The sequence below is a fragment of the Erinaceus europaeus genome, chromosome 1, assembly GCF_950295315.1.
Source record: "Erinaceus europaeus chromosome 1, mEriEur2.1, whole genome shotgun sequence".
In the NCBI taxonomy this organism is placed as follows: Eukaryota; Metazoa; Chordata; class Mammalia; order Eulipotyphla; family Erinaceidae; genus Erinaceus; species Erinaceus europaeus.
The window spans coordinates 162,138,347-162,147,747 of NC_080162.1; the positions used below are offsets into that span (position 1 = coordinate 162,138,347).

A 9,401-nucleotide genomic window follows, 5' to 3' on the forward strand; every position below is an offset into this window, starting at 1 on the left:
TAATGAAATGTTTCCCATCATAGTAAAAAATATATTTATTTATTCCCTTTTGTTACCCTTGTTGTTTTATTGTTCTAGTTATTATTGTTGTTGTTATTGATGTTGTCATTGTTAGATAGGACAGAGAGAAATGGAGAGAGGAGGGGAAAACAAAGAAGGGGAGAGAGACACACTTGCAGACCTGCTTCACCGCCTGTGAAGCAACTCCCCTTCAGGTGGGGAGCCGAGGGCTCGAACCAGGATCCTTATGCCCATCATTGCGCTTTGCCCCACCTGCGTTTAACCCACTGCGCTACCGTCTGACTCCCCATAGTGGATTCTTAAGCATGTTCTCCATGTATGTGGCATGCTAGCTGAATGTCTTTTGGCATAATTGTTACACGTTTGACATGGATAGAACACAGGTTGGTGTCTTCAAAAAGGCCCACCAGATAGGCCTCACTTGCCTCCTGCAAAGCACCAATAGCTGCACTTTGGAAGCGCATATCTGTTTTGAAGTCCTGCACAATCTCTGGCACCAGACGTTGGAATGGAAGTTTACGAATCAGAAGGTCAATGAATCAGAAGGTCAATGGACTTCTCATAATTCTGATTGTATGCGATGCCACAGTACCATGCCTGTAACGGTGAGGCTTCTTCACCCCTCCTGCAAGCGGCTTTTGTAGCCAGTTGCTTCCTCGGTGCTTTACCACCGGTCAATTTGCAGGCGGTCTGCTTTGTACAAGCCATGGTAGAGAGAGAGCTCCTTACTTACCACCCCCTTTTCCTTCCACTAGAGCTAGACAAGCGAGATGTGGCGCTGGTGTTAGAGTGACAGCTGCACGATGGTGGATATATCAGTGGACCTCCAGCCCGGTATGGAGTGCCAGGGGAACGGGCAGGTGACTGGGATGAGTAAGAAATGACAAATTTTAATTTGTCCTATATGGTCAGTATCAATAATTCCAGGATGCACTTAAACACTTAGAGAAGTTAAATTAGAGCACCATAGCAAAACATCAGCAAAAGTTTTGGGGAGAGGACCCCCCCAGACACTGGTAGGTACAATTTCTGTTTTGTCCACTTATAGCATATCACACTCAACAGTGGCTTCAAGAATAAATTTGAGTATGTCTAGGATACATCTGAGTGAACACATGATACATATCCCAGTACACAAATAAATCATGTCCCCATAGAGAAACTAGAAGGTTTAAAACAGAGGGGCACAGTGAACCTGCTATGGTTCATGCCTGTAGTAAGTTACTGTTTTTCAGAGCCATCCAACAGTCTTCATTGCTTTGCCCGCCAGAGGGCCAGGGCCCTAACTTTTGTCTCCTGGCAGAGAATTATCTGCTGCATAAATTCTGGATGAACAGTGGATTACCCAGTGAAAGACTCTTACGGAGTGGGCATTTGGTTAAAGGAGGCTTGGAATATCTGTTATCTCCAGATACTTTACAATTAAATCATTCAAGATTCACCTTGTAATTCTTTTGCAAATGACTTTCATTATTATATTTAAAACAAACCTTGTTTTGCATGGGCTGTATTGAGCCTGTCACACATTGTGGCCTGGTTTACTGCAGCCATAACGTGCTTTATATGGTTGAGTCTGTACCTCAGTACATGCTTTTATCATCTGAGCAATATTTAAATCTTGGTCTTTATGTGGCCAAGAATTCCTTTACAATCTTGGTTTGCATTATCATAGGCTAATCTCTTAATTAGAACTTTGGTTGTTTCTTTATTGTCTATTTGTCTACTGATAGTTACTTGTAGCCTGTCCACAAAGTCCATGTAGGGTTCTGTGTCTTTCTAAAAGTGTAGTTAAAAGATTTCGCATGACTGCTAGGCATCTTATTCCATCCTCTGACTGCTGCTTGCACAGCAAAGCTCATTTCCTTTTTTGAATATTCATCTGTCCACTGGGAGAGGCAAAAGCCTGCTCCTTACCCACTAAATGACTAGGTGAGATATCTCTAGGAACATAATCTGGAAAAACTTTGTATTTCATCTCAGTCCCTTCCCTTGAAGGAAGCAAGGGAAAAGCATGAAGTTCAGACAAACCATCTTGCTTAAGCCCTTCCTCAAAGCATCGCTCAATAGCTTTTTTTTTTTTTTTTTTTTTTTGCCTCCAGGGATATTGCTGGGTCTCAGTGCCTGCACCATGAATCCACTGCTCCTGGAGGCCATTTTTTCACCTTTTGTTGCCCTTGTTGTTGTAGCCTTGTTGTGATTATTATTGTTATTGTTGATGTCGTTCATTGTTCGATAGGATAGAGAGAAATGGAGAGAGGAGGGGAAGACAGGGGCGAGAGAAAGATAGACACCTGCAGATCTGCTTCACCACAAACAACGCCCTTGCAGGTGGGGAGCCAGGGGCTCCAACCAGGATCCTTATGCCAGTCCTTGCGCTTTGCATCACTTGCGCTTAATCCACTGTGCTACCGCCTGACCCCCGCTCAATAGCATTTTTAAGAGGAATTTTTCTGTTTTTATCACTGGTAGCAGACAAGTCTGTGTCTGTAGTGGGTAAAGGCAGGGGAGTATGTGGAAGAGCAGGAGATAGAAAGGGGTTGAGTGAGTCGCATGGCATAGTAGGAAGAGGTTGTTGTGGAAAGGAGTCTGATGTCATAGGAAGAGATAGAACAGTGGAGGAAGGAGAGGAGGATAAAAAGGAGGTGGAGCTAGAGAAAGAATTTGCATGAATTAGAAATGGTGCCAGGCCATGTGTAGCCAGACAAGGACAAATTTGCAAGACAGACACAGGCAAAGTGGCTTGCTTTGGTCCAGTAAAAAAAATGTGAGAACATTTGGGTTTCAGGCATGCCAGAAACAATTTGTGTCTGTGAGGTGGTGGAGAAGGAAAAATGAATTAGGGAACAGAAAGAGGAGGAGGATTTAGGGAATAGTTTTGTAAAGAAACCTGGAAGAAGGTCGGGCGGCAGCATAGGGTTAAGCGCATATAGCGCGAAAGCACAAGGATCCGCATAAGGATCCTGGTTCGAGCCCCCAGCTCGAACTCGAGCTCCCTCAGTAGGGAGTAGCTTCACAGGTGGTGAAGCAGGTCTGCAGGTGTCTATCTTTCTCTCCCTCTCTCTGTCTCCCCTCCTCTCTTGATTTCTCTCTGTCCTATCAAACAATAATAATATCAACGGCAACAATAACAATAATGACAACAACAAGGGCAACAAAATGGGAAAAGAAGGCCCCCAGGAGCACTGGATTTATAGTGCAGGCACCAAGCCCCAGTAATAACCCTGGAGACAAGAAAAAAGAAAAAAAAAGAAAGAAACCTGGAGTTGCCTCAAAGTAATGAGGCAGAGATTATAGGTCTGAAGCTGTTTTGCTGTAATTACACAAATATTTCTATATAAATCATTGCCAATTTCTTTCCATATCTCAACAGATAAAACTCTATGTTTGGGAAGACTTGAGATGACCTTGATTACATCTAACAAGTAATGTAATTTTCTGCTGGAACACTAAATTTTACATATCTTTAATATCTCTTTTAATTGTCTAAAGTGAAAATTGTCTTCCTTTGAATGTAATATACCCATATTGAGAGTTCTGGGAAAAAAAGGGGGGGGGGGACACAGAACTCTGGTAAAAACGGTGTGGAATTATACCCCTGTTTTTTCATGATTTTGTAAATATGTATTAAATCACTAATAAAAATGGAAAAAAATAAGTTTAGCAAGTCTTGTGTGGTAGGTGGTAAGCAATGTTAACATAGTTTACATGGGTCATTTAAAATGCCTTTAAAATAGGAGAAAGATCCAATTCTTTTTATCATTTACCAGAATTGTGATCAATAGTTGTCAAAGACAACTGGGAGTGCAGAGCTCCTATATGTCACAAAATAAAGAATTAATGGAATGAAATTTAAGCCAGGGCATCACAGGCAACACTTTTTATATGAGTTTTTAATTAATACCCTTTAAATAAACTACATAGAACCATGGTCTGCAAAATATACCCCAATAACTGTGTGAATGCAAAGTGACATTTCATGTAGCTGGAATCATGGGTAGATTTGGAAGAATTGGTGGGATTTCTTTACTTTATTTGGGTCTATAAATTAAATCCTCCACTTGAAAATAGCATGAGTTGGATAGTAAGGAGATGGGATTATAAATGGAGAGGGTGGAGTTGAGTCTGGCCATATGGCCCATGCCACATCCGGGCAAGCCTGTCAGGAGTAGGCATGCTTGGAATGCAAAAGGGAATTGCCCTGAAATAGCCACATACATTTTACCAGGAGGAAATGAGGACAGAGAGCTGTGGGCAAGAATCTGCACAGTGACTGACACTTGTGCTGATAGGAGCCAACACTGGCTGTTGAATCATGTCTTCACAAAGTTGATTAGGATGGATGGGAGCCTTCTAGTGCCCTGAAAACATTCAGTTCAAGGCAAACCATACTCATCTCAAGTGCCATATATAAGATTAGGTTTTGTGAAGTATGTGTCCAAACTTACTCAACTGATTAGGGGCATGTGTCAATAAATTGATTTTCCAACTCTTCCACAGTTCCTTCCTCTGATCTCTTCCCATCCCAAATGTCTCCCTCTAGGTACTCTTTATCTACTGAAATTATGTTTTTTTTATGTTAAAAACTCACACTTTCTGGATTAGACGTGAAACAGTGCTAATTTATAGACGTGTCTATGCACTGCAGTACCTTGTTGTTGTGATATCTTAGACTTTGTTATACACATATTGGTGAAAAGACATTATTTGCCATAGGCTTCTCATACCCCCCAGCAGAGCACAGATAGGGATTACAAGACTTGGTGTTGGAAATTTCTTCAATTCTTTGCCATGCTATCTTTCTATATACAACACATAGAAGTAAAGTCTGATATCTGAGTAATCCATAACTAGGCTTTCAAAACTAAGCCTTTTTTTTTTTTTTAATAGCAAAGGCACATTGTTCGTTTATTTATCTGGGCACCAGAGCCTCCCACAAGCTTGATGTCACTGCTCCTAGGCCCAGCTTTTCATTGTTTTTATTTCAGACTGTGAAAGTAAGAGAGGCAGTGAGCCACAGAACTCCCTTGGTGCCTAAAAGCTGCTTCTAGATGATACTGGGGATCATACTCAGGTCCTTAGGTGTGGTAAGATGTGTGTTCTACCTGTTGAACTATCTCCCAGTCCTCAGTGGATGCCTATTCATTTCAGTTCCATTAACTGATACTTGTAACATAGAAAGCAGGAAGAAGAATCTGGCTCACTCAAATTTCACTCTGTCTCTTACCTCCCCACCTCCACCAACTAAATATGCTGGCTGTGGTCCTTTTGTAACAAATAACCAGCCCCTGAGACTCTGCAGTAACCTAATGGGCTTAGTAATATTTGCAAATTAGTTTCTTTTACTCACTTAGACTCATACTAATAATCACACACATACATTGTAATCTTTTAATGTTCTCCATGAAAGATTACTTGAAAATTTTTGCACAAAAGAATAATTAGCACAGTTAAGGCTATAATATATACAAATGACCTTAATGTCTTGTAAAAACGCATATCCCTAGGAAAACTCTTGTTTCAAGGTCTAATGGCAGAACTGATATGAAACAAGATATTTTATGACATAGTAGTGGATTAATTTCCTCACTATGTCCTATAAACAGTCACTAAAATCAATCTATCTTTTTTTCTAGTTGCAGTGGTTTAAATTATCTGCCCTAGGGCTAGGAGATAGCTCATCAGCTAAAACAGATGTTTGTTGATGGCTAGGGTTTGAACCCCCATGGTGTGGGGACCTCTGGTGTTGTAGCATCTCTCCATATGTCTCTCAGACTCTTTCTCTACCTAAATAAGAATGAAAATGTCATCCTAAGGGCAGCACATATAGCACATATCCTGATGAGGCAAATAAAATAAATTAAATAAAATAAGACTATCTCAATTATATTTTGTTATGTTGATATATTTAATGTTTGGTTGAGTTTCCTGGAGACTTGAAGTGGTTTCTTTCATATATCGTGAGCCATTAAAAAATCTTTCTAACAGCAAAATCAAATTCTTTTCCTCGTACTTAAAATTTAAAAAATATTTTATTTTAATAAGAAAAAGCTGTAGAGGGAGTCGGGCTGTAGCGCAGCGGGTTAAGCGCAGGTGGCGCAAAGCACAAGGACCGGCATAAGGATCCCTGTTTGAACCCCGGCTCCCCACCTGCAGGGGAGTCGCTTCACAGGCAGTGAAGCAGGTCTGCAGGTGTCTTTCTCTCCTCCTCTCTGTCTTCCCCTCCTCTCTCCATTTTTCTCTGTCCTATCCAACAACGACAACAACAATAATAACTACAACAATAAAACAACAAGGGCAACAAAAGGGAATAAATAAATAAAATAAATATTAAAAAAAAAGAAAAAGCTGTAGAGAGAATCTGTAGGTAGCTGTCTAGTTAGTTGCCTAGACAGATCATAACACTGCTCAGCTCTAGCTTATGCTGAAGGTTTAAACCTAGGACCTCAGAGCCTCAGGCATGAAAGTTTTTGCATAGCTATTATACTATCTCCCCAACCTTGTACTTAGCATTTTGACATCTGTGACCTTCAAGTGGTGGAACATGCTACTATTTCTCAGTTTCTTGCTCTGAGGTATCTTCTACAAAGGATACTCAAGTGAGGGAATAATTTATGTTTGAGTAAAGCAGTTAATATGACTGTGGTTGATAGTCTACACCTTCTGGTTTATTTCAAATTTATTTATAAAAAGGAAATACTGACAAAACCATAGGATAAGAGGGGTACAACTCCACACAATTCCCACCATCCCTTTCCTTGATAGCTTTACTGTTCTTAAACCCTCTGGGAGTATGGACCCAAGGTCATGCAGAAGGTGGAAGGTCATGCAGAAGGTGGGAGGTCTGGCTTCTGTAGTTGCTTCCCCACTGAACATGGGCATTGACAGGTCGGTCCATACTCTCAACCTGTTTCTCTCTTTCCCTAGTGGCATGGGGTTCTGGGGAATCAGAGCTCCAGGACACATTGGTAGGGCTGTCTATCCAGGGAATTCTGGTTGGCATCATGCTATCATCTGGAACCTGATGGCTGAAAAGAGAGTTAACATATACAGTCAATAATATTTATACACCATTCCCATATTTGGGAGGTACTCTTTTCCCTGATCCAGCTTTCTGGTCCTTTTCCAGCCATGACATCAGCTCCCCAGACAATAACTTGCTGACATCTGCATATCAGATGTCAGGCTCAGGGAAAAACAAAAACAAAAAACTAGTATAGCCACAGGCCCTTTGGAATATAACTAAAATATGCCTACTAGCTATCTACAGAATGGAGACCCCCTCAACTCTTCATCTGTACTACTCCTTTCTCTGGTTTTATGACAAAACTTGGGACAATAGATCACACTCTGTTATTTGGATTGGATGCTCTTGAATGATGAACATGTTTCTCTGTCTTAATTGTTTGTATTTTTCCTGCTGTTCAAGAAGCTGTCTCCCATACTTTGTTATTTACAAAGTATTTTATTGCTTTGGATTTAGCAGAGTTTATCCAACTTACCAAACATTGATGCTGCTATTCAAGTTCATACTTGTGCCTGAATAAAAATGTAAATATCTTGGTGCAAAAAGCATGTTCAGGTAAGCGTGTTATTCAACCATTTCATAGCTGCACATGAAATCTGGGATTTGTATTTGCATCTCAAAAATTCCCTGACTCAAAAAGACAAAAAAACCTAACCTATTCTGAGACTGAAAGCTTATTTGCATATCACAAAATCTAATAATTTGCCTATATTATCGTAGACCCAGGAATTGTAGACTAACATTACACAACTGATTTTTTTTTGAGATGTCCCAGAAATTTTTAGAAAATTACAACTTCCTTCTAATTTATTAAAGCTGTATTTTACTTTTTTTCCCCCTGTTCATTATTGGGGCTTCACCTTTCTATGACATTTTCAGATACAGAGACTCAGAGACACAAAGAGAGGGAAAGACACCACAGCACTGAAGTTTTCTCTAATGCAGTGGGGTCTGGGTTCAAACCTTGCATGGCAAACCAGGTGACCCATCTTGCTGACTGACTCTAAAGCTTACAGAATACTTCACTGAGCATGGTAATTTTTTTTAAATCTCTGTGCCAGATCCTTGCACCGGTCCTTGCACTCTGTGTCACGTGTGCTTAACCCGTTGCACTACTGCCCGACTCCCCCTTTTTACATTTTGATTACGAAGGGGCGTCCTCTGATACTATGATGCTCCTATGTGGTGTCACATATTAGGAATCACATTTGTGTAGTCTCACACAGGACAAGACACACTTGCAAAGGTATATGCTCTACTGGGTAAGCTATTCCAGCTTTGAGAAGTGTTTGTTTCAGGAGTCCATTTCTGAAAGTCTTTCTTTACCCATTATTGAATGAAAGCATCTAGGATCTGGCATAGGAAAATCTACTTCTAGCAAGCTTCCCAGAAGGTTTTCTAGACAAGTCTGAGACACTCGGATGCAGATGACAAGGAAATACATATAGTTACAGATGGTTTGAATGTTGATGACACACTAATTTTGCTGTCTGTGTTTCTTCTGTACTGCCATTGCCCACGGCATTTCTCACTGGCCACCATTCTAATTTTATTTTCCTTACTGTTGGCAGCATGAAGTACATGAAACCAAATTCCAGGCCAGGCAGTGGTGCATCCAGTTAAGTGCCCACATTACCAAGTGCAAGGACCTGGATTTGAACCACTGCTCCCCACCTGCAGGGGGAACCACTCACGTGTGCTGAAGCAGGTCTGCAGGTTTCTATATTTCTTTCTTCCTCTCTATGTCTCCCCTCTTCTCTCAATTTCTCTGTCCTAGCAATAAAATAGAAAGAAAGAAAAAAAAAAAAGGAAAAGAAAAAATGGTGGTAGATCTGTAGTGCCGGCATTGAGACCCAGCAATAACCTGGTTGACAATAAACAACAACAAATTCTTTTTTTTAAAAAAAGATATTGCTTTCTTTTTTAAAATTCTTTTCAAAATATTGTTTTTTATTTATTATTGGATAGAGGTAGAGAGAAATTGAGAGAGGAGGAGGAGATAAAGAGGGACAGAGTCAGATGCCTCTAGCTCTGCTTCACCACTTGCGACATTTTTTCCCCCTGCACATGGGCCCAGAGGCTTGAACTCAGGTCTTTACACACTATAATGTGTGCACTTAACCAGGTTCGCCACCGCCTGGCCCCAACAATAACAAATTACAGCTGTCTTATCAATTGCATATCTGTGCTGTACCTAAAACTAGACTTGTAGTATATTACAGAAAGTTCTTTAAACACTGGCCCTGCCTGGCCCTTTCATCTCATCTCCAAATTCTTCATGCCCAGCAACCTCAAAGTCTAGGCAAACTGCTCACGTTCCAGAACACACTGACAATATTTCGCAACTGAAAGTATT

General features: G+C 40.7%; 1 pseudogene; it reads right to left on the reverse strand.

Annotated features, from left to right (window-relative positions):
• Nucleotides 1-314: 314 nt before the first annotated feature.
• LOC103125850 (uncharacterized) lies at nt 315-753 on the reverse strand (annotated as a pseudogene).
• Nucleotides 754-9,401: the final 8,648 nt, after the last annotated feature.